This window comes from Equus quagga, chromosome 1 (genome assembly GCF_021613505.1).
Source record: "Equus quagga isolate Etosha38 chromosome 1, UCLA_HA_Equagga_1.0, whole genome shotgun sequence".
Classification (NCBI taxonomy): Eukaryota; Metazoa; Chordata; class Mammalia; order Perissodactyla; family Equidae; genus Equus; species Equus quagga.
In genome coordinates this window covers 105,221,376-105,244,522 of record NC_060267.1, presented here as the reverse complement: position 1 = coordinate 105,244,522, position 23,147 = coordinate 105,221,376, and the positions used below count along the sequence as shown (strand labels likewise).

Here is a 23,147-nt window from a genome sequence, read left to right as displayed (position 1 = left end):
CCACCTTCTTCCTCTCCAGCCTTTCCAGGAACAAAACACAAACCAAAACCTGAGAAACAAACTTCTCAACTCTCAGGCGACAGAGCAACCCCAAAGAGAACTAAGGTCTTAGGGGCCCCTGGGAAGAGGGTGCGATCCGGGTGGGGGTGCCTGAGCCTTCAGCCCTCCCGCTCTTGAGAGCTGCATGCTTAGCCAGGTGGCGCATCTCCCCTCGGGTGGACCGTGGGCATCTGAACTTAACATCGTCCGAACCGGACCCCTCGCCCTCCTCCCCTGCCCCTCCGTCCTTCTCCTCCCAGATTCCCCGCCTCGGGGAGAAGCACGCTGAGTCACGAATGTGGGTCAGGGCGCCGGCGAGCAGCCTGGCCTCCCTCTCGCTCACTCCCCAAGTCCATTGCCACGAATGCTGCATTCCTCTCGGATCCCTCCTCTCCTCTCACCCCACAGCCTTGAACCCGCCACCTACCTTCAGCCTGGAGCCTTGGGAAGCATCCTGCCCCCCCACCATCTCCCCTCCCTCCAAGCCAGCCTCCGTGTGGCCTCCATGTGGCAGGTGGAGTAATGGCCACAAAACACACTTCCCATACTTCACTCCTCTGCCCCAAACCTCCGTTTCCCCTAACCATCCAGATAAAGTCTGAGTTCCCTGACTCATCTGCAGAAAAAGCATTGATTGGGCACCACCTGTGTGCCAGGCCCTGGACCCAACTCAGACACAGGCTGGTCAGCACAAAGCAGAGTCTAGAACCCACAGCTTTACCCCTTCTCACACCCACCCACTCCCACCCCACCGCTTGGGTCTAAACCAGAGGCTGCAAACTGGCAGTCCCCAGGGGTATCTTGTTTGGCTTTTCCAGTGTTGGCCCAAAGTTTCAAATTTAGGAGATTTCACATAAAAACCTGGATTCCTGGCATCTCTTGAGAACCTGGCCATTCTGGGCCAGCTTTCCTTCACAGCAACAATTGCCTGGAGCCAAGTCCTACTTTCCCTTTAGACTGTGAAGCACTTTCCTTTTGGCCACAGTCCCCACCACTCCACGTTGTCTTATAGCCAGCCTGCTTCTTGCACTTAGCTCACGTGCCTGGGCCCTGGAGATATAAGAACCTGCCCCCCGGTCCACTTACATTTTCTCCAGTGCGTCTGACTGTTCTCCCCTGAGCTGTTGCCCTTGATCATCCCTCCTCCTGGAAGGCCCTTTCTCACCCTGTCTGATGGGAAGATAGCCCCTCTTATGAGACCCCACCCCTGAGTTCCCCCTGCTTCTTGGCAGAAGGTACCACAGGCTTCTGTGCTCCCATGTACCCCGTACAAATCTCCCTGCATGTCCTGCACCACAGTACCCTCGTTTATCGATACTACCGTCTCCCTCACTAGAACGAGAGCCGGCCCCATATCTCTAGAGCAGAGCACCCTTACTCCCTCACCGAGCGGGCCCAAGGAAACCGTGAGGGGCAGACGCTAACTAACAAAGCAACAGCGCAGCCTGCGAGCCGGGCTCCGGGTGAGCTCTTGACACGTGCATCTCATTAACACTCAACAGAACCCAACCGGGGTACTTATTATCCCCACTTTACAGACGGAGAGACTGAGTCTGGCATTGGCGGGGGTGGGGGGGGGGGGGGGGCGGTGCCCTGACTGCAAAGCTGGCCTGTCTACCATCTCAGAGCAGCAGCTTCCTCACCCCTCTGTTAGGCTCAATGTCCTTCCTTCCCACCCGACCAGTCACTGACCAAGAGGCCAGGCTGGGGGGAGACCGGACAATGACCCCGGGACCCAGGACTGGGGCATCGGGAGCAGGGGCCCTGTGCCCCGGCAGGCTCAGCGGGTCAGGATGTCACAAGAGAGACCTGAGGACCCCCCACCCAAGGTGGCCCGGGCACCTGGGTCACCTGCACAACCAGCACTAACCGCCACTCCAGGGGGAGGAGTCTGGGCTTCAAGTCGGGCCTGTCGCTCGTGAGCACAGGAGAGCCCGGCGACGCCAGCTCTCTGAGCCTCAGTTTCTGCTCCTGCACAATGGGGGTACAAGTGTACCCACCTCCAGGGCCAGAACAAGTGTGAAAGGAGCCAGGTGCCCAGGTCCGTGTGCAAGAGACGGCGGCAGCGACTCTCGACAGAGGCCCCGGGGAACGGCAGGCAGCGCGGGGAGGAGCCGGGACTGAGGCTGGTGCTGCTGTTCCCGGGGACACGGGCTGGGCGGCTCTTCCAGTGCCCCCGGCTCTCACGTCCCGAGCCAGCCCTGTGGGTGAACGTGTGCGCGTGGGGTGTGCACATGCGTGAGTGCCAGCACTGGGGGCTGTCTGTGTGGGTCTGTGCTGGGCGCAGTGTCTATTCTTACGACACTGGTTTGCAACCTCAGTGCAGGCACACACGTGTGTTGCCACATACCTGCTCATGCATAAGACCCTTCTGCAGAGGCCCCCCTTCCCCCTGCAGCCCGGACAACGTCTGCCTCAGTCACTGCTGTGTCCCCAGGGCCTGGCTCGTAGCAGTTGCTCAGTCAGTGTAAGTGTGATGACGGAGTCCACACACACACACACACCTCTGCTGTTTCCAACCAGTCTATGTTTTAAAAAACACTTGATTTGGTAATCAGGGACAGATCTCACACTGTTCTTAAATGTTCTCTCTCAACTTAACTCAGAGGCTGAGGTGCGCCACTGGCATGGCGGTCGGCGGAGGGGGATGAGCAGCCCAGTCCCCGAGTTGGCCAGGCTTGGCCAGGAACCCGATTCTACACGTACTGGCTGTGTGACACTGGCCAGTTGCTTCACCTCTCTGATCCCCTTGTGTGAGGATCAAATATGCCTGGACAGGGGAAAGCCCAGCACAGAGCGGAACACAATGGAGTTATCTGTCTAGGTGACTCTGACCTGGGGACCCCCACAAAGCTGGGCACCCCAGCCCTCCAGCACCAGGCCTCCCACTTTAGAAAAAACTCTCCGCCAGGCTTCTAATTCTCCTAGCCCCAAGGTCTGTTCCAAAGCCAGGGAGAATCTGGAACTCCAGGAGAGGGGTCCGTGGTGGCCCGAGGCAGTGCTCAATCAGCCAGCCTCAGTCACCCCTCCCGCCCTCTGCCACCGTGTCCAGGCTCTCCCAGCACCTAGAGGGACACGAGGCCGTCCTGAACACCTAGTGTCAAGCTGAGGTTCAGCACAGCCAGCCTGCCCCCCCAGCATTCCCATTCGATGGCCAGGAAACCCGCCCGCAGTGGGGACATGGCGCCCCCGTCACACTCACATCCATTAGCGCTCACTCCCGTGGGTGGGGTGTGTGCGGGGTTAGATCTTCCTGTCCCATTGATGCTGGCACCACAGGTCCTGTGGCCCCACCGGGAGAGCCCAGAATCCGGGCCGTGTGGGTGGTGGGCCCGGCTGCGGGAGCCCGCCGGGATAAGGGAGGGAGGGTGCCTGAGGTGACAGCACCCTGAAGGGATGTCCCGCCATGCCCCCAGCTCAGCCTGACCACACTGGAGCTTGTCACCTCTCCTCCCCCCACTGCACCCCTCGCCCATCCCCTCTCTCACCGGGAGGCCCCATCACCCACCCAGTCCCACCGCCTCCTCTGAAGTCACCCCAGTTAATCACACTCAGTGCAGAGCAGAGCTGTCCACTGGTCCCCGATCCCGACCCCACCGCCTTGGTCTAAAGCATCAACCTCCAGGAGTCTGAGGACGCAGCTTTCTCCTGGGGGGTCTCCTGGTCTCCTTCCTCACCCCGCCCACACTGTAGCCAGACTGAGTTTTCTAAGATGCGAAACCAATCACATCACACCACAGTTTTAAAATCTTTAGTGCCTCTCACCTGCCTGCAGGACCAAGAGCAACCTCCTTCACCTGACATGTGAGGCCTTTCATGATGTGGCCCCATCAGTCAGTCTTTTCTACAGCCTCTGCTCAGGCCTGCTGAGCCTGTCCCCATGCACTGTTACATTTCTCTCTGTCTAAACCTCTTTGCAGTCGCTCATAACATCTTGGCTGCTTTTTGTCCCCTGAACAACACCTACTCATCCTTCAAGACCCAACCCGAATGGTCCTTCTTCTGTAAATCTTCTCTAGCACCCTAAAGCCCTGTTGGTTTCCTTCTCCTCTGGACAGACTCTCCCTATCACACATCACATGCACTATGGTTACTTAAGCAGCCCTCCTCCTGGAAAGACTAGGGGCATTCTGGGTAGAAGCTTACCCTAGTCCTCTTTGAACCCCCTTATTCCAGGCAGTGAGCCTGGCATGCACATGGCCCTCGGTAAACATCCGGCAAAGGATGGGGGAAGGAGCTAAGGTCCCACGGGGAAGTCCTATAACCGCCTGGCTTTGCTTCCTCCCCCAGAATTCCGGCCCCTCAGGTGTGAGGAGCGCCAAGCCCTGCAGCTGCATCACAGAATCACCGGGAACAGGCTCCAGCTGTTTCCTCCTTCAGTCTCCCTGGCCACAGCTGTCCCAGCTCTGCGCTTCTGGAAGTCCCAGAGCCCTGGCTCCTTCCCGGCCTCCCTGGGTCCACAGCACTCGCAGCCCTCACTCCACCTCCGAGCTGTGCTGGGCCAGCGCGGCTGCAGGCGCGGGCCTCTCCAGCACCCTGGGCCCTGGTGCTCTGGCCCGAGGGGTCCTCAGGGCAAGGCGCCGTCGCAGCTCGGGCTGCCAGCAGCAGAGGCGGACAGAGCGCGTCTGCAGAGCCCACAGCCACCCCCACCGCCACTGCGGCTCCAGGCCTCCTGACGTGCCTGCCCGAAGCCCGGAGCTTTGCAAGTGCACGGAGAGAGAAAGAGAGGACCGGAGAAGAACACCTAACGGGAGGCCACCCGTGGGGGCTGGACAGTTAACCATGTGCCGCTGGAGGAACGGCCCCGGGTGGGGTGGAGGGGGTGGCAGGGGCTCCAGGCCACTGGCGGGGAGCTCTGAGGGAGCTAGGGCCTCTGCACACTGGGTTTTGTTTTTGTTTTAACGGGAATGGGCATAAAACCCACACCGTGACAGCAGCAGCCCTGGCTGGTGATCACGCCTCTTTTGATGGCTCGGGTGATGAGGTGACCGTCCCTTCAGTCTGTTCATGGGCAAGGGGGCTGTTTGGCCAGACACCAAATGACCCCATCCTGCTGGCCACTCCTTCACCAACTTCCTACCCCACCGCCCTGTGCTGCCTCTGAGGTCAGCTCACATTACCAGTGGGCTGCTCACAGTTCTGGAAAAATCTGTGACTCAGTCTACCCTCCTTGACCATTGCTGGTTCCTTTGCTTCTCTCCGTGACCCCATTTTGTGTTCTTGTGTCTCTCTCATCAGCGGATCAATCAATCGGTCAGTCCTATTTTTCCGGCCCCCTATTCCCGGCTCTGGCCTTGAGCTCTGCTGTCCCCATTCCTGGCGATCACAGGGCGCAAGCCCTCCTCCCGGCCCCCACTGATCCCTTCTTGCCTCCGCACTCCTAAAGCCGCTCACCCCTTTGACTATTTTTGGAGTGGCCCAATGTGGGGGCATTTCCAGGACCTTGGGGCCCTTCCAGGATTTGAGGCCAGGCATTCCCACAGTGGGGCCGACATGAACTGTACATGAGGACAGCGGACCCTCTGGGCTTGCAAACACGACTGGGTAGGGGGAGGGAAAGAGAAAGGAACAGCCAAGCCAGCCAAGGGACCGGGTCCGGACCCCTGTCAGCACCAGCTGCAGACCCCCCCACCCGAGGGCATGCACGCCGGGCAGGGCCAGGCCGACTCCAGACCCAGGCCTGCGTCCCTGGACCTGGCTTCCCATCCTGCTCCCCTTACTTTGTGTCTGGGTGTTCCAGGGCAAGCTACTTGGCCTCTCTGAGCCTCAGTTTCCCTCAGGTGATTGGAGAGAGCGATGCCCACACCCTTCAGAAGCCAGGCAAGTCTTCCGCGGGACAGTGTGCACGACGCTCTGGCCCAGCACCCCCAACCGGCGGTGGCTCGAGAGCTGTGACTTCCTCTCTCCTGATGCCCCCCCACCACCCCCAGTCTCCCAAGGGGCCCCTGGAAGACGTGGAGCTGGGTAAGGAAGTTCCAGAAAGCTGTGTAATGACCTGCAGCCAGGACCCCACCAGGACGGCCCAGAAGTGAGGGTTTCTGGAAGGCAGCAGGGAGCCCCTGGGAGGGATGGAGGCTCTGGCTTTTCAGAACTGGCCTGTGGCTGCCCGGTGAGAACGAGGACGAGGACGAGGACAAGGATGGGAGAAAGGAGGAGGGCCAGGCATCCCCAGACTCTTTGCCGCCTCCTCTAGGTCCCAGGCCCCGCCCACACTTTCGAGCCCCTTTCAAAGTCGTGCTCGTGGGCGTGTGGCAGCCCCTCATGTCCCCTGGAGCCCAAATCACTGAGTGTTTCTCTCCTTCTAGATGCTTCTGCCCACATAGCCTGAGACTAAACCACCACCACGTTCGCTGCACAAGGAGAATGAAACGGGGTCACAGACGTGCAGGGAAAGTGACCGGCTTAACAGGTTCCACCCTGAGAATGTTCTAGGCCTCGCTCGCTCTTCAAGTGCCTGGCGGAGCCAGGATTCCTAACACCCTCCTTCTTGAAAACAAAGGTGAGTCTCAGTCTCCCAAACCCTCGTGGCACCCTGGGTCTCATTCCTCTCTCCCTCCTCTGTTTCTCTGTCGTCCCTCCCCTTCCGTGGTGTATAAAGAGGCTCAGGGAAGACATGTCAACAACTGCCAGAGGGAGCCGTGGCCCCACCTCCCTGGGCCTCAGTCTACTCCTCTGTGAAATGGGAGGCGTTGGGGGGGCGCCCTGCCAGCCCGGACAGGCCAGGAACGTGTCAAGCCCAGCAGAGCCACACACACTGCCAGAGGGACCCGCGGGAGAGCATCCTCAGCGACCACTAAAGGTCGCGGAAGCACAGCCCACCTGGCTGGGCTCCCGGCGTCTCAGTGGGGGCCCACAGCCCGACTCAGCCGGGACGAGCCCATTTCACGGGCGAGAAACCAGGACCCGAGGGCTCACAGGTGCCTCCGAAGATTTAGACATTTCAGAACCAAAGAGCTGCCGAGTCCCAGCCGAGAAGTTGCCCCTGATTCCGTCCGTCTGTCCGTCTGTCGGAACTGCTGGTGCTCATCCACCCCCGAAGGGTTCCGCCGGGCGTTTCTGTTAAGCGCCTTCCCCTCACGTGTTATCTTAAGTCGTGAATGTGCACCCGGCGGGGGCGGGCAGGGCCCACTGCTCCCGGTTTACAACTGGGGCATGATGAGCGCTGTGAGCAGACACGCCTCTGCCCTGGCCGTGTGTCTGCTGGCGGCTGAGGGACGGGCAGGGCCGTGTGGGTCTGCGCCCGCCTCTCCGGCCACACAGCCCGGGCCCCGGAGAGCGTCCTCAGACATGAGTGTCGCCCGGCCCCACTGCCCTCTCCTCTCGGGCTCTGCCAGCCCTCGCATCCCGGCACTGACCTGGGGGCGGGTGTTACCCTCCCTTTGCAGGATGAAGGCAGCCTGAGGGGTTAGGAGCTTGCCGGAGGCCACACCGCCGGTGACCAGAGCAGAATCATCCCCGGGGGGGACTGGGTCCCTCCTTGAGTGACTCAGCTGGGAGTAGGGACCTGTCCCACTCCTGCTCCCAATGAGTCTGCCATGCCCCCAAACCCACATGGGCTTTCCTGTCCCCGATTCTCATTTCAGCCTGTCCCCTGCCCCTTCTTGCCTCTGTCTGTAAAAATCCTTTACAGTCTGCGTTAACTTCTACCTCTGGCGAGTCCAGAGTGACCCAACCTCTCCAAGCCTCAGTTTCCTTGTCTGTAAAATGGGGACAGTACTAATACTGCGAGTATTTAATAAGAGAACGCACTTCAAGGGTTGGGCATGTCCCCGGGCACAGAGAAGGCAGCCCCCCAAAAACACCTGTAGTTGCGGCTACGTCTGTCCTGGTGACCCCATTCAGAAGCGATTTTGCCTGCATTTCCGTCACGCCACGTCCTGTTTTTCACACTGTTCTAAAGCATGGAGAGCGACTCCCATCTCTTCTCTCCATCCACACTCTGAGCTCCCAGAACCGGGCGCACTGAGCGCTGGACCATTCCCTCCAGCCTGCCGTGACGGCTCCCACCTTAGCCCCTCCCAGGCCCCACAGCCCCGAGGGGGTCCCTGCTTCCTCACCAACATTCCACCTTGGTCTCATGCAGGTGGCTTCCGTCCCATCCCCTCCCCTGAAGCCACTCAGCGCAAGGTCGTGGCAGGCCCCCTCCCTGGCTTACAGCAGCTCTTAGCACTGATGCCCGCCCCTCCCTGGAAAACCCCGGCCAGGGGACCGTGTCCTCGGCTCTTCTCCTCCCTCTTAGGCCATCCTGCTTTCTCCCCCGCGGGCCCTCCCCTCTCCAACCTCTAACTGCTGGATGCCACCCAGCACTGCCCTGGGTGGGCTTTGTCTCCCCTCCAACGACACTCACTTCCTGAGTCATCTCGTCCAGTCCCGTGGCTTCAAATAGGCGCTATACACTGATGTCTCCCTGAGCGCCAGACTCACAGATCCACCTGCCGGCTCCACATCTCTCCTGGGGGCCTAACGAACATCTGGAAGCTGGCACATCCAGACCACGACCCTTCATCTCTCCTCCCACGCCCACCTCTGGCCTCCGGTCCTCTGCTGGTCTCGGTAAATGGCATCAGCATCTGCCCTGCTGTAGAATAAACAATTTGACTGGCTTTTGTCCCTGGTCCCTGGAGGGAAACTCTAAATCCCTGGAATTTCCCAGGTGACAGAGGTGTCTGTGTTGTTCACGAGCCCCTGGGACCACAGCTGAGTTTATGCCAAGGAGCTCAGTCAGGATGGGAGCTGGTCCCCGGGAAGACCAGCCGTGGGATTAGAGGGCTGGGCTCTGAGCCAGCCCCAGCTCCGGGAGGAGGGGGAGGATGGAGATTGCCTTCTGTCACGTGGCCCAAGATTCAGCCACTCATGCCCACGTAATGAAACCTCAATAAAAACCCTGGACACCGGAGCTCAGCACAGCTTCCTGGCTGGTCAACAACCGATTTGTCAGGAGGGCGGACCTCCTGGTGGGACCCTGCCAGGCCTGCCTGATGTGTCTTCACTCAGCGGGTCCTGATCTGAGTCCTTTATCACAAACTGTAGTTGTAAGTACAGTGCTTTCCTGAGTTCCATGCGTCATTCTAGTGAGATATCAAACGAGAGGGGATTACAGAACCCCCACTTTGTAGCCAGTCCATCAGAAGTGTGGCAGCTTGGGGACCCCCCTTGCAGCTCGCCTCCGACGGGGGGCAGTCTCATTGGGAACCGTGCCCTCTAACTCGTGGGGTCTGCTAACTTGGGGGGTCAGCCCCAGATTTGAATGTCAGCACCCCAGTGGGCATCAGAATACACTCCAAGGGTCCCCCTGGATCCCCTCCTTCCCTCACCCCCACATCCAATATAAGAGTGGGTCCAGTCTGCTCAACCCCATGTCGCTCAGAACACGGCCACTTCTCCTGCCTCCGCTGCCACTGTCCTGGTCCAGCCAGCAGCACCTCCCCCCCGAATGCCCCAGCAGCCTTCTCCCTTGCTCCCTGGGGCCTGCCCTCCACACAGCAGCCAGGGGTTCTGTTAAGGCACAGTCAGCCCTCGCCACTCCCCTGCTCGGTGCCCCATCCCCCCAGGAATGAAGGCGGAGTCCTCAGGATCGAGCCCCGCTGCAGCCTCCCTGACCTCACCTCCCACCGCGTGCCGCCAGCCTCTGGGCAAGCTGTCACAGAGACGACCTGGGGTGTGAGAGCATCTCCCGGTCTGCAGCTGGTTGCGATAAAGACGTGTTTCCGTAGAGACGGGAGGAACCACAATAGGGTCACACGGTTCCAACAGTCGGAGAGAAAGGAGACCCACGCTCTGTTAGCAGGCAACGAGCGGACGCTCCGAAAGCCAAAAGCACCAGGTCGTTTACTTCAAAAGTTACTGAGAGATTACGGACAAAAACTCAACTGAGAGAAACGCACTGAACCCAGACTCTCCTAACTCGGGTTTTCGTCCTGTTTCTACCGTTTCTGACTTGTGTGACCATGGGCAAGCGGCACCCTCTCCATGAGCCTCGTTTGTTTTCTGTAGAATGGGGGGACACTAGTCTCTCCCGGCCTACGTCCCGGTCACTGCGAGGGGCCGGGAGAGGCGGGCGGGAGCAGGTCCGCCGGATGCGGCTCAGTTGACTCCTGTGCCCACATCCACCGGGACAGGCAGGCCCAGGACACTCAGGCAAGAAATGAAGATCTAAGTGGATCTCTAGGAATAACAGCCAATTTTCAGTCTCCCAGGAAAGGTGCTGAGAGAAGAGATTTTGCTAAATCAAAGGAAAATGCTGAAACCAAGCTTCGTGCACTGTGGGGCCAAGTTTTCTCGGTCAACCGTCCGCTCCACAACTCGGAGATCCTGGGCACAGGCTGGGGTTCCCCGCCGGGGCCTCTGGCAGGCGGCCTCTTCACCTCTCCGGACCTGGGGACAGGCTGCCATCCCTGTCAGCCGACCTGCCGGGGTCAGAACCCCTCTGAGGGGCTGGCGGTTGGGCTGTCGGAGCTCAGTGTGGGGTGAGAGTTTGGCAAAGGCACCCTCAAATATCTCTGCGGACATCTTCCTTGCTGCCCTTGCCTAGATCCAAAACCTGGAGTCGTCCTTGCTCTCTCTCCCTTTCTGCCCACGTCTTGACTGCCATTCTCTTCCCTCCACTTCTCCTGACTCATGGCCTCCGTCGAGTCCAGGCCACCACATTCTTGCTTGAACAACTGCATCAGCCACCCTGCTGGTCCCCGTCTTGCTCCCGGCATCTATTCACTCCATAGCAGCAGCCAGAGCAGTCTTTCCAAAACACAAATCTGTTCCAATCGCTCTCTGACTATAACCCTCCAGTAGCGTCCCGATGTTCTTAGGCTGAAATCCAAACCCTCCTGATAATAGTGGCCTTAGGATGCTGTTCTCCTGCCTTCACCTCTGACCTTTTATCTCACCAGCCTCCCCTCTTGCTCTCTGTGTTCTAGTGATGCTCAGCTTCTGTGTTTCCAATGCTTCTTGCTCACCGTAGGGCCTTTGCACAGGTCATGCCTTTACAGGAATATCTTTTCTCCTTGTTTGGGCTTCCCTTTTCCTCATCTTCTTCTTGGTCCATCATCTAACATCTACGATCTGCTCAAGTAGATGTATTCTCACACACCCTCCAGTTTGCATCTTAAATAAGCACTTCCTCAAGGAAGCCTGCCTTGATTCCACCATCCCCTCCCCTGCCATTAGGCTCTCATAGCCGGCTGGGCTTCACAGCACTCATCACATTATAATTCTTGTTTCGTTATCTGTTTTCCCCCTTAGGCTGTAAGCTCCATGGGGGTAGGGACCCTGTCCACTCGCTCACTCCTCTCTCTCCAGAGCCACGCCCCTAACAGGAACTCGATGCTTTGTTAGTTTTATAGACTCACCTCAGAATCAGTTTTGAATCCTTTATGCTCCACCTCCCTCTGCAGCTTACACCCAGCCCCGGATCTCCCTTATGTCACCAACCTCGCCCCACAGACACTTGCTGAGCACCCACTTCTCAGCCCCACTGAGGCCCGGCAGCCCTCAAGGAGACGTGCAGACAGACCCCCGTGATGTGGCGTGCCAGTGCTCTGCTAGGGGCAAGCCCCAGAGAAGGCGGGACTGCCTGGGAGGTCAAGAGAAGCTTCAGGGCAGAGGAGCCCCATGAATAGGGCCTTAACGGATGTATAGGAGTTTGTCAGGTTGGGGGTAGAGTAGAGGGAAGGGCATGGACAAACACCCAGAAAAATGAAATCGCACTAACAATGTCTCCCAGGTCTTCCTCTGGAGTCCCACTTCCAGGGCTGACATCTACATCCTCATCCCAGCACGTCTGCTAAGCTTCTTAACTAGATTTTTCTGCCACAGTCTCTCTTAGCTTTACTCTCACTCTGTTCCACCTTTGCTCAAGAACCTGCTGTGGCTCCCTACTACCTTCCACCTTCCACCTTAAATCTAAGGGGCCTGCCTGCCATCAGATGCCTGCCTCAGCCTCTCCCCGTCTCTCTCACTCGGTGATTCTCTCATTACTCTCTGACATAATCAGCTTTGCTTCTGCTACACTTGACAACCACAACCTTCCACAGCCAACTTGCTCATCCTACTCCTTCTGTCCACCATTGATTTTATAAATCAATCACTTTTAAGTCGATGCAAAGAAAAATTATGTTTTAAATTTGAGTTTTAACGTCCAGAAACCCATTTGAATGATTTAAGTGGTTTTTAAAAGTTTTTAATTATTTTATCGAGGTCATATTGGCTTATAACATTGTGTAAATTTCAGGAGTACGTGATTATACTTCAGTTTCTGTATAGGCTGCATCGTGTTCACCAAGAAAAAATAGACAAATGGGAGTAAATCAGACTAAAAAGCTGCACAGCAAAGGAAACCAACAAAATGAAAAGACAACCCACCAAGTGGGAGAAAATATTTGCAAACCGTATATCCAAGCTGGGGTTAATTTCCAAAATATATAAAGAACTTATACAACTCAACAACAAAAAAATGAACAACCAGATCAAAACATGTGCAGAGGATCTGAGCAGACATTTTTCCAAATACGACAGACAGGTGGCCAACAGGCACATGAAAAGATGCTCAACATCACTAATCATCAGGGGAGCGCCAACCAAAACCACAAGGAGACATGGCCTCCCACCCATCAGAATGGCTACAATAGACATGACGAGAAACAACAAGTGTTGGGGAGGATGTGGAAGAAAGGCAACCCTCACACTCTGCTGGTGGGAGTGCAGACTGGTTTAATTGTTTATGGCTAACTCTCTGCTTCTCCTCGCAGATGTGCTTGAGTCTCTCTTAGCAAAATTAATTTCTGTGGGCTGAGCTCCTTTGCTCCAGCCTCGAGCGGCCGGTTGGTGGTGCATGGGCTCAGCTGGGAGTGGTGCTACTTTGCTCCCGGGTCCTGCTGGAGAGGTGAGTGGTTACTCAGCTGCACTGCTTGCGTTAGGGGTCTGCTTCACCCCTCCTGGGGGCCTCTTCCGGAGCGGGACAGTGTCTTCTCCACCCACACTCACCTGCTCCCCTTCCAGCTTCAAGCTCAGTGCTCTGTGAAAGAAATGGCCGCCGGCCCCAGGAACAGGCTGCCCCTGTTGTGGGCTAAGCTGTGACCCCAAATTCATACGCTGTAGCCCCAACCCCCGGCACCTCGGGACGTGACTGTATCGGAGGAGGGTCTCTAGAGAAGTCATCAAGGTGGGATGAGGTCACAGGGGTGGACCTAGTCCAATGTGACTGACGTCCTTACGAGAAGGGGAGTTCAGGACACAGACACACACAGAGGCAGGACCATGTGAGGACCCAGGGAGCAGGCGGCCGCCTACAGGCCCAGCAGAGAGGCCTCAGACGGAACCAGCCCTGCCGATGCCTTGATCTTGGACTTGCGGCCTCAGAGCCGTGAGAGAGTCCACGTCCATCGCCTCAGCGCCCCCGTCTGCGGTCTTTGCAACGGCAGCCTGCCAACCAACGCAGCTCCCAGTGCCCGTTCCCCCAGAGCCACCGTGCCGGGGCCAGAAGGAAGACTGGGTGGCGCTGACATTGGCTTCCAGGAAAAAAGTGCTCTGAGCAAAAGAACCCTTTAGACTGGAAAGTGCCAGCGTGACAATTGTCATACAGCTGACTGGAGAAGCGCACACACACACTGGGGGGCCGGGGATCTCGTAACCACACCGCTCTTCATGCTTGTACAGACGGTGAACGTCCCCTGTGGGAAGTTCAGAAAGCGCAGAGAAGCACAAAGAAGAAATAAGTCACCGCACCCTCCCGCACGTGGGTACCTGTTTCTCCAGTCTTCTCTCTCTCCTCTCTTTCTCCCTTGCTTACTGATGCTCCTTCGTGCCTATTTTTTTTTTTTTATGCAGTTACGATTAATTTTTGGCAAATTGCCTTTTGCTTAACACTGAAATATGAACACTTCCCCCTCCGTGATTGAAAATTCATCTCCAACATCGAATTCAACAGCTGCCCAGGACATTCCACGAGCGGCACGTGCCGTCACGGGCCCCCAGTCCCCTGCTGTCGGACATTTGCCTTGTTCTCTATTTTTTAGCCAATCCAAACAATGCCGTGATAAACATCCCTGTAGAGAAATCTCCGTCCTCGTCTTGGGCTATTTCCCTGGGGCAAACCTCCTAGACGGGAATTACTGGTGACTCACATTTTGAAAGAGGAAATTTTTAGAAAAATTCTTAAAACTTTCTAGTAGGTCATCTCCCTTTTTAGGGGTGTAACAACCTCTGACCACACAAATTAAAAGCTCCCCAGAATCTGTATTGTAATTTTAGACATCTTAAAAAACAGAAAAAAGAGGTGCCACCGCGGTGACCTAGTGGTTAGTTTTGGTGCGCTCCGCTTTGGCAGCCTGGGTTCGTGGGTTTGGTTCCCGGGCACGGACCTGTGCCACTCATCAGCCATACTGTGGTACCATCCACATACAAAGCAGAGGAAGACTGGCACAGATGTTAGCTCAGGGCCAATCTTCCTCAGGAAAAATAAACAGAAAAAAGAAAGAACAAAGAACACCTAGGTTATCTGGCTATAGTCAACGTAAGAAAGTGACAACCATGACTGGCTAAAAGGAAGTTGCCCCTCAGGTAAGAGACTGGTTCCTTAGGAAGGGAAGGGAAGGAGGTGGCTGGCTGTATTTACAACACTCTGTGGAGTGGGGACCCATTTTACAGATGAGGAAACTGAGGCACAGAGAGCTAGAGTCACTCACTTGCCCAAGGCCACACACAGCTTGGGAATAGAAGTAAATGTGTGCACAGGTCAAAGCAGGGAGGAACAACACCCGCCCAACACATGCCTGCGGCAACAAGGAGAGGAAACTGTGAGTAAGTAGTTTCCGTATTTTCCAGCCTTTCAAAAATGTGATGTTGCTTTCACAGGGATGCCATGGAAAATACAAGGTGAAGGAAGCCAGCTGGACCTGGGTTCCAATCCTGCCTCGTAGCAGCTGTGTGACCTCGGGAAGTGCCTTCCCGTCCCTGAGCCTCAGTCTCCTCGGCTCAGACGGGCACGATCACGCCATCTTGGTCTCGGGACACCTCGGTCAGTCCTCAGCAGCACCCGGCGCGGCAGCAACTCAGCAAACACCAGTTCCCACACAAACCAGCACCTTGCCAGGCCCTGGAAATGCAGACAGAGGGGACAGGGCCGGCTCAGGGAGGGGCTGAGCGTGCAGAGGGAGAGACAACTATATCCTGAGGTGACAAGCACTTGAATGGAGGGAAAAACCAAGTCCACATTATTTTCGGAAAACGACCCTGGCTCAGCTGCTTCCTCAGGAGCTCAGAGTTCAGGAGGCCACGTGCTCCTCTGACAGACCTCCATCCTTCCCCACAGCACCTCCGACTGCTCCATCACCACCCACCTGTCCAGCCCCAGGTCCCCCAGCCCTGCCACCTGCTGGGCTGATCTGGTCGGACGGACAACCTGCACAAGGGACACGAGGCCCAGAGGTTGCCAGATCACCCCAGACGGCGTTCGGGGAAAAACGGAGAGTAATGTGCTCATTACATACAACTTGGAAAACACAGAAAACTCGACTTGCCCACAATCTCGCAGCTCGGAAATAACCTCCACGAACCTCCAGGTGACATTTGGACAGAAGCTTTCGACACTTCTTCCTCCTCCTCTCCCAAGAAGTGGGACAGGCGGCGGTGACGTGGGCGCCATGACAGGCTGGTCAGCAGGGAGGGGTTGCTGAGTTCTCTGCTCCCGTCCACCCCCCGGAGCGCCTGTGGATCCGGCCGAGGGGCGAGGCCCGCTCCTCATACACCCACCCAGCCCGGGAAGGACGATTTCTCCGAGGCCCCCAGGGAAACAGCAGCCTGGGGGCCACTGGCAGCGGATCTGCTGGCGGGTCCTGGAGAACTCCTGGGCAGTCCCCCAGGCAAAGGGGCCGTGTCTCCGATGGATGGTTTTTAGCTGGGGCGTGCTTTCCCCGGGGCATCGCAGTGGGGAGGGTCACAGGCTAGCCCACAGAGGCCCCATCCACTCAGGACTGGGGCCAAGAACAGTGTTCCTAGAGCCAGCTCCGCACAGTCACTAAGCTCCCAGGACCGTCCTCTGCAGGCCCCCAGGCCTTCATTCTGTCGCAACCCACCCCCCTCGCAGGCTGGGCTGGGGCCCTCTGCACAGTGCTCCCCCTTCTCAAGTCCCCAGATCCAAAAAGAACCCCTCAGTGTGGCTTACCTCAGCAAAACAATAATTAAAAAGTAATCTGACGGCATTAAAAGATACTAAAGTGTGAATGACTGATAGGATACCCATGTAACCCACACAGGAATACTGCTCTTTATCTCAGAAGGACACTAATCCACGCACACTGAGGTAAAGTGGCAACACACAGGCTCCATGGGGCACAGAGAAGGGACAAAGTCACACCCAGGAAATATGCCCAAGCTGCAGTGTCAGGCCAGCCTCTGCCTCCCATTTTCTCCTGTGCCCCAGGTTTCGGGGAGCGGTTGAGGAGGGCGTCAGTGTCGGGAGGGGGTTAGGAAGGCGGTGGGGGGGGGCGTCTGACAGGAGGGGTGCAGAGAGCGGGGTGGCTGACCCTACAGACAGGTAGTTTGCAAACCGGGTGTTTCTAAGTCGGGCCACAAATGGTGCTGAAGTGGCGCACCTGCCGGGGGGGAGGTTCTGGGTCCCCACAGTGAGCCAGGGTCTTGGGCGCACACTCACCTGTCTCCTGGCTGCTCTGTGTCCGCGCTCTGGGTGCGGGAAACCTGCGAGCGGACAGATCAGAGAGGTCTGTCAGAGGGGCCTGTGTTTTCTAGGTCACAAACCGGTGGCCAGAGATCTGGATCCGGCTGTTTAAAATTTAATATTTGTTTAAAATTTAATCTTTAAACTGATCTCAGCATTTAGAACCGAGGGATTTCATGCAAAAGTCCAGCTTCCCGACTGCTCCGGGAGAGCTGTGCCTCTGGGCCGCGTGCAGAGGACAGTGACGGGCTGGAGCCACGTGGCTGCCCCTCCAGGCCCACAGATGCCCCCGCTCCTGCCTGTCTGTCCCCGCAGGGCTCGGGTGTGCGCCCCTGTTCTGGGATCTGACGCCGGGACCTGCACAACTCCGGGGGGTGGGGTATTGCTCTCCTTCCGGACCCCCTGGCCCCTCCACTCCCTTCCCTCCACCCACTCCAGCTCCAGACACACAAATGGAGAAGTCCGGAGGGAGACCGCCAGGCCCGGCCCTTGGAGAAATCAAGGGTGAGAAGATTGAGTCAGGCTCCAGACAAAATTCGGGTGGGGCCCTGCTACCCCCTCTCCAGCGTCGCTTTCCAGTATGCTCTGTGCCTCTGGGGGCTGAATCGGGCAGTCCTGAGGGTTTCAGAAAGGACCTCTTCCCGAAAGCATGGGCGGGACCAGTGCAGCTAGCCCCCCCAGGGAAGCAGAGTGGGGGATGCTGCAGCCGCCATCCCCGGTCGGAAAGGCTGTAGGGGGGCAATGGTTTCCAGACCCAGGCACACAGAGGGCTGGGTGGAGAAGACCCCTGACAGGGGCTGCCACCTGTGGTCAAGGGGTGAGCCAGCCCAAGGCAATGCTGAGGGAGAGGGCTACGGGTCTAACCACCCTAACCTCTGTCCCCCTCCCTCTATATCCTGCCAGAGCTCCCCAGTGGCCAAAGCCAACAGGAAGCCGGGGGAAGGCGTGCACATTCAGCCTTTTGCCTCCCAGGGTGCAGGCAGGTGCAGAAGGGTAGACAGTGGGTCTCGAGGGGCAAATGGCAGACGCCCAGCACAGCGGCCATGCCTCCCGGAGCTCTGCTGACCCACAGACCCTCAGTCCTCAGGAGGCCAAGGCCAGCTGGGTCCTCCAAGTGTCAGGAGCCCGGCTCTGCTCCTACGGCTGAGAGCTGTGCCGACCCTCCCCAGCCCATTCGGCCCAGCTGGCCCCCGACCCCAATGCCCAGAGCCGGGCCCAGGCCCTGAGCACCCCTCGCCGCCCCGCCTGCTCTCTTCCCGGACACCCTTCAAACTCCTCTCACCCCACAGCCGGCTGCCCCCTTCCTAGAAAGACAACGCAGCCCAGGGTTCACAGAGATCCAGGAGCAGAGCTGTGGGGATCCCACAGACACGAGGCCCACAGGGGGCAGTCACGGGGGCGAGGCGGCCGGCTGAGAGTCCCTTCCCCAAATCTCTTCCGGGAAAAGCAAGAGCCCCAGAGGACAGACCACATGCAGGACTGGTTTCATGGAACCCAGGGCCAGAAGGGACCCGGGAGACCACCTGCTCTGGTACCTGCTTTGTACAGATGGGGAAACTGAGGCCGGCCACACAGCCAGAAAGTGGCAGGCACCGTGTTTTATTCGCCCAGCAGATGGTCCCCTCCTGCTGGCCTGGGACACACGGGGGCCCGGCCACGTCGGGAGACTGACGTTCGGCTGCGTTTGCTCAATAGTGATCTTACAACATCCAGGGATCCCCAGTCTGTCCACTCTGCGCCCCAGCTCTGTGAGGCAGGTTCTGTGACGATTCCTGTCACAGAAGAGGAAGCTGAGTCCCAGAGGAGATACCCAACATGCCTTAGACCAGCACGGCAGGAGAGTTCTGGAGCAGAGGCAACAATATCGACGACAGTAATAATAGCCAGCATCCCGATGAGCATGCTTTCTCCCTGTGCTCCGTGTTGATTCGACACCCTTAGATCACCCCCATAGCGTCAGCTAACACCTGCATCACGACACACAATTACCATCTTGTTTTTTGTGGTGAGAACATTTAGCATCTACTCTCTTAGCAACTTCCCAGCATCCCGGCCCACCCGCCTTGGAAGGGATAAGCACCCGCCACGTGGTACTTAGGCGCCTCGGACCGTTTTGCTCCCACACTCCTTTTCTGACCCTCTGTGGGCCTCGCCCTGATGTCTCAGCCCACAGGAGGCGGAAAGCTCAGAGGTGGCGCCTGTCACGCCCACTGCCCGTCTGGTGATGTTCAAGAGCCCCCTGGCTCGGCCGGGCCCCCCGCTCCCCACCTAGGCCCTGAGCTCAGGCGCACGGCAGCCAGGCCACGGGCTGGGAGCAGAGGCCCGCATTGTCGGGGCGCCCCCCGCTTCTCCCGCGGGACCTGCGGAAATGAAAGATTGATGAGCAATCTGTCCGCACTGGTGAATTTTTAATTACGGAAGAAAGGAGACCCCGGCCCCTGGCCCAGACCAGAACCTCGGGGAGGGTGGTTCTTGGGTGTCACCACTGTCAAATTTCATCCACGCCGACAACAGCTAGGAACCCTGTGTCCGAGCTTTTCTGTCCATAAATAAAGGCGAAGGGTTGGGATGGGGAGTAATTGGTGGGAAAACCGCCAGACCCCCAGCGTGGAAAGTTCTGGAGTGGGACGAGGGTGAGTGGGACGAGGCCTGGGGCAGGCCCACGCACGGGAGCCTGAAGGCCGTCCAGCTGCCGGGCTACGACCCTGCCCTCCTGACTCGCAGTGGCCGCACCTCGCACCCTGATCCGCTTACGGTCAACAAGCAGGCGCAGGGCCGGGCGAGGGCCCCGGCTTGAGGTCACCGGCCCAGGAGAGCAGCCCTGTGGGCGCATCCATGACGCAGTCCGTCCAATCTCACGAGCCAGCCGGTAAAGAGGAACGAAGGCCTGGGTTCGAGTCTCAGCTTCCTCACCCACTGGCCCATGTTCCCGAGCAAGACCCCTCAACCTCCCGCACCTCAGTCTTCGCCTCCACAAAATGGGGACAGAAGCAGCTGCTGTTCGGGCCACGGTGAAGGGGCATTGGGGCTGCAGGGCAGACACCGACTCTGTGCCGGCACACAGTGAGCTCTGGATAAACATTAGCCGGAACAAGGAAGAATAACCCAGCAGCTCTGCTCTCCTATCACTTATAAACCAGCGGGGACCTCACAGCCGCTGAAACCAGAACAAGCGAGGAAGACAGACTAAGGGTGAAAGACACCACCAAACACCGGAGGTGAGAATTCGGGGGCAGGATCATTTTGATTTAGGGGTAGCATTCAGGGGAGGCTTCCCGGAAGAGGGGACCTCAAAAATATACCTCCAAGAGCTTCCACCCTTTGTGAGCTCAGGGACTGATCTCATCAGGTGGGAGGCCTTCCCCATCCTGACGTCCCCTTGTGGCAATGTGGGCATCGCTGAGGTTCCAGCATGTATCTGGTTCTAGTGACACCACTGCTCAGTCAATAAAGTCACGAATCATTACTTCCCCGGGACTCCAGATTCCCAGCTCACGCCCCACCTCCTCCAGGAGCCCACCCGGGATTTCTCCAGTGCACATGGACTCCATTCTTCTCATGTGCCACTGGCACCCAAGGCCCAAACCACATGCCCTGAACAGCCTGCTTGCAGGGGAGGAGCCCTGGGGTCTAGCCCCAGCTTGGCCCTGCTCCCTGTGAGACGCTGGGCAAGTGCCAGCCATTCTCTGGGCCTCAGTTTCCTCATCTGTGAACAAAGGGGTTGGACTAGGTTAGAGTCCCCGAGAGTGAGCTCCAGGGGGCACTAGTCTTTTGAGAGGCTCCCTAAAATAGGGCACCATGATTCACACTGTGGCCCCTGCCTCCCTTATAGATTTCACAAAGCAATGAACACGTCAAGCCTCTGATAAGTCCTGCAACACAGAAACTGGCTTAGTTTTGCTTGACTCAGCATTTCCCAAATTAACTTGACTATTGAACTTCTTTGGAGTAATGTCTATTAACACCCCACAAAACTGGCATTCTTCAGAACCCATTTTGGGAATACTGGCCTCACAGATCTTTCAGGTACCTTCCTGCTCTGTCAATAAGGGGATTCTAGAGTTTGGGGTGTGCTGGGGCCAGCCCCGTGGCCAAGTGGTTAAGTTTGCGTGCTCCGGTGGGGCAGCCCAGGGTTTCGCTGGTTTGGATCCTGGGCATGGTCATGGCATTGCTCATCAGGCCATGCTGAGGCAGCGTCCCACATGCCACAACTAGAAGGACCTACAACTAAAATATGCAACTATGCGCTGGGGGGCTTTGGGGAGAAGAAGAAGGAAACAAAAACAACAAAAAGAAGATTGGCAACAGATGTTAGCTCAGGTGCCAATCTTTTAAAAAAAAAGGAGAGAGTTTGGGGTGTGAAATTTCACCCTCTGAGTAACTTTTCCAAAATGCCTCCGCTTCATTTCTGGCCAAGATGTGGGGGCACCCTCCCTGAGCTCCCGCAGCTGGTGGGCACTGTGTCTGGCTCTCATCACGACAATCCCTGCGTCTGCTCCTGCAGTGGACCACCAGCTCTTGGGGGGGGGGGGGAAACCACGTCTGGACACAGGTGTGTCCCAGGGCCTGACAAGCGTGACACAGTTGCGCTCAATAAATGCTTTTCAAATACAGGGGTGAAGCTTTAAGTATTTGACAGGTGGTATGGCCTGGGCACATACCAAGAGGGATGTCAGCGTACAGGGCTCTCCTGAGCAGCCTGTCAGTCAAACACCAGCCTGGTGGAATGAATGAATGAAAGAATGAATTGCAAGCCCGGCATGAGAGACTATGTTAACTAGAGGGAAAAAGCACTTTCTAAGGCAAAGCCCACTGCTGTGCTTTTAACCTCTTCCCCCTTCTGGGCTTTTCTGGCTTGGCCACTCAGATCCGGGGATAGGGGCTGGGTGGTACCGAGATGACCCTGCCCCCCAGGGGCCCAGCCTGGAGCCAAGGCCAGAGGAGAAAGTGGGCTTTTCCGTGCCCTCAACCGAGCTGGCAGCAGCTTGAGCATTTCAAATATCCTTCTGAAATCGGAATCCAAAATGGAGCATTTTTTCAAGCAAATGATACGCTTGATGTCAGCGTTGCTGCCGGAGGCGGGGCAGCCCCAACCCGAGCCGGGGCCCCGCGCACCCGCCGGCCCGCTGCCTCCAGCGGGTCAGCCGGCGCCGCCCGAGGGACCGCGCGGCCGGGAGACCTGGTTTCCGACCACACCTGACAGCGCGCAGGGGACTTCAGAGAGGCCACACCGGGGCCCTGCACTGGCGTGGCTTTGGGGACTCGGGGTCGAGGGGACGGGTGGTGACCGCGGGCGGAGGGGACACCGGCGGGGCCCTCTCCGGGTGACGCCCGCGGGGCCGGCTTCAGGTTCCCCGCTGGGCTCCCTCCGCGCTCGGATTTGAAGCAGATACGGCGGGTGTGAGTTACGGAATCGGCTCGCGGCCTCCTGACCCTCGGCTCCTGGGAGGCTGGGGGCAGGTGTGAGTTCTCCAGGGGCCAGGGCTCGGCCAGAGGAATGAGGAGGGAGCCGGGACAGCCGGGGGCTGACGCTGCCCCGGGCAGCGGCCCCTGGGGGCAGGAGGGGCGCCCACCCTCGGGACCCTCGGGACCCTCGGGGCTGCGCCCTCCCCAGGCACCCGCGGCCTGGAGGCGCACGGCGGGAAACCGCTCCCTGATGAGTCGGGCTCATCCTGAGCACCGCTCCTCCTACGCTCACTGGTCAAGTTCTTTCTGACCCCGGGAGGCCAGGCCTCGGCCCCCGGAAGCACTGTCTACCCAGAACTTAACTCCAGCAGTTTGCCTTTTTTTAAAAGTATTTTTACAGTTACTTTCTACTTGTGACAGATGTTACCATCTTTTTTCCATTTATGGTAGCAATAAAGTTTCATTCTAAAATGTATTTTGGTGGAAAAAAAAAAGTGTGCTCATTTGAATGAAGTCATTAAGTACTGTTAGTCCAGGTGATCTCATCTACAGGTGTGGAGGGAGCTATGTGGCTGACTGCGGTCTCAGAAACACTCATCTGGTCCAGCCTGCCCACTCCACAGCCGGACACACTGAGTCCAGAGGGAGGGGCCTCACCTCGGCACACACAGCCAGTCAACAGCAAGAGCTGAGGGGAAGAGCTCACGGTCGGGGTCTCCAGACTCCTTCTGTGTGGTCATGTCTTCTTTGCGAAGCCACACTGTGAGCACCTCCCTTAGTGTGGTCCTCACAGTGCAGGAAATGTGGCCTGATAGATGGGTTGCCTCCAGGGGACTGGGGGCTCTGCAGAGGCCGGAACTGAGCCATATCCTCCTCTTCATCCCACAGAGCCAGTCGCAGAATTGGTGTTCAGTGAGAATTTGGGAAAAGGAATGGATGGGTGAGTGGATGGATAGATGGGTGGGTGTGTGGAGGATGGATGGATGGATGGAGGGAGGGAGGGATGGATGGATGGATGAAAGGGTTGAGGGGG

At 57.8% G+C, this 23,147-nt stretch overlaps 1 protein-coding gene across 6 annotated transcripts in view; it reads right to left on the bottom strand.

Moving 5' to 3' along the window:
• The window catches only part of ATP2B2 (ATPase plasma membrane Ca2+ transporting 2), a 355,046-nt gene that overhangs the window by 263,528 nt on the left and 68,371 nt on the right, over positions 1–23,147 (bottom strand). For 4 of the 6 annotated variants that reach the window (XM_046675014.1, XM_046675097.1, XM_046675088.1 and 1 more), the window contains exon 2: positions 16,685–16,728. The exons of 1 other annotated variant lie outside the window; for it this stretch is intronic. The gene's annotated coding sequence lies outside the window, so the exon portion shown is untranslated. Of the gene's footprint in view, positions 1–14,927; positions 15,128–16,684; positions 16,729–23,147 lie in introns of all 6 variants that reach the window. One more of the 6 variants, XM_046675025.1, reaches the window with a different exon arrangement.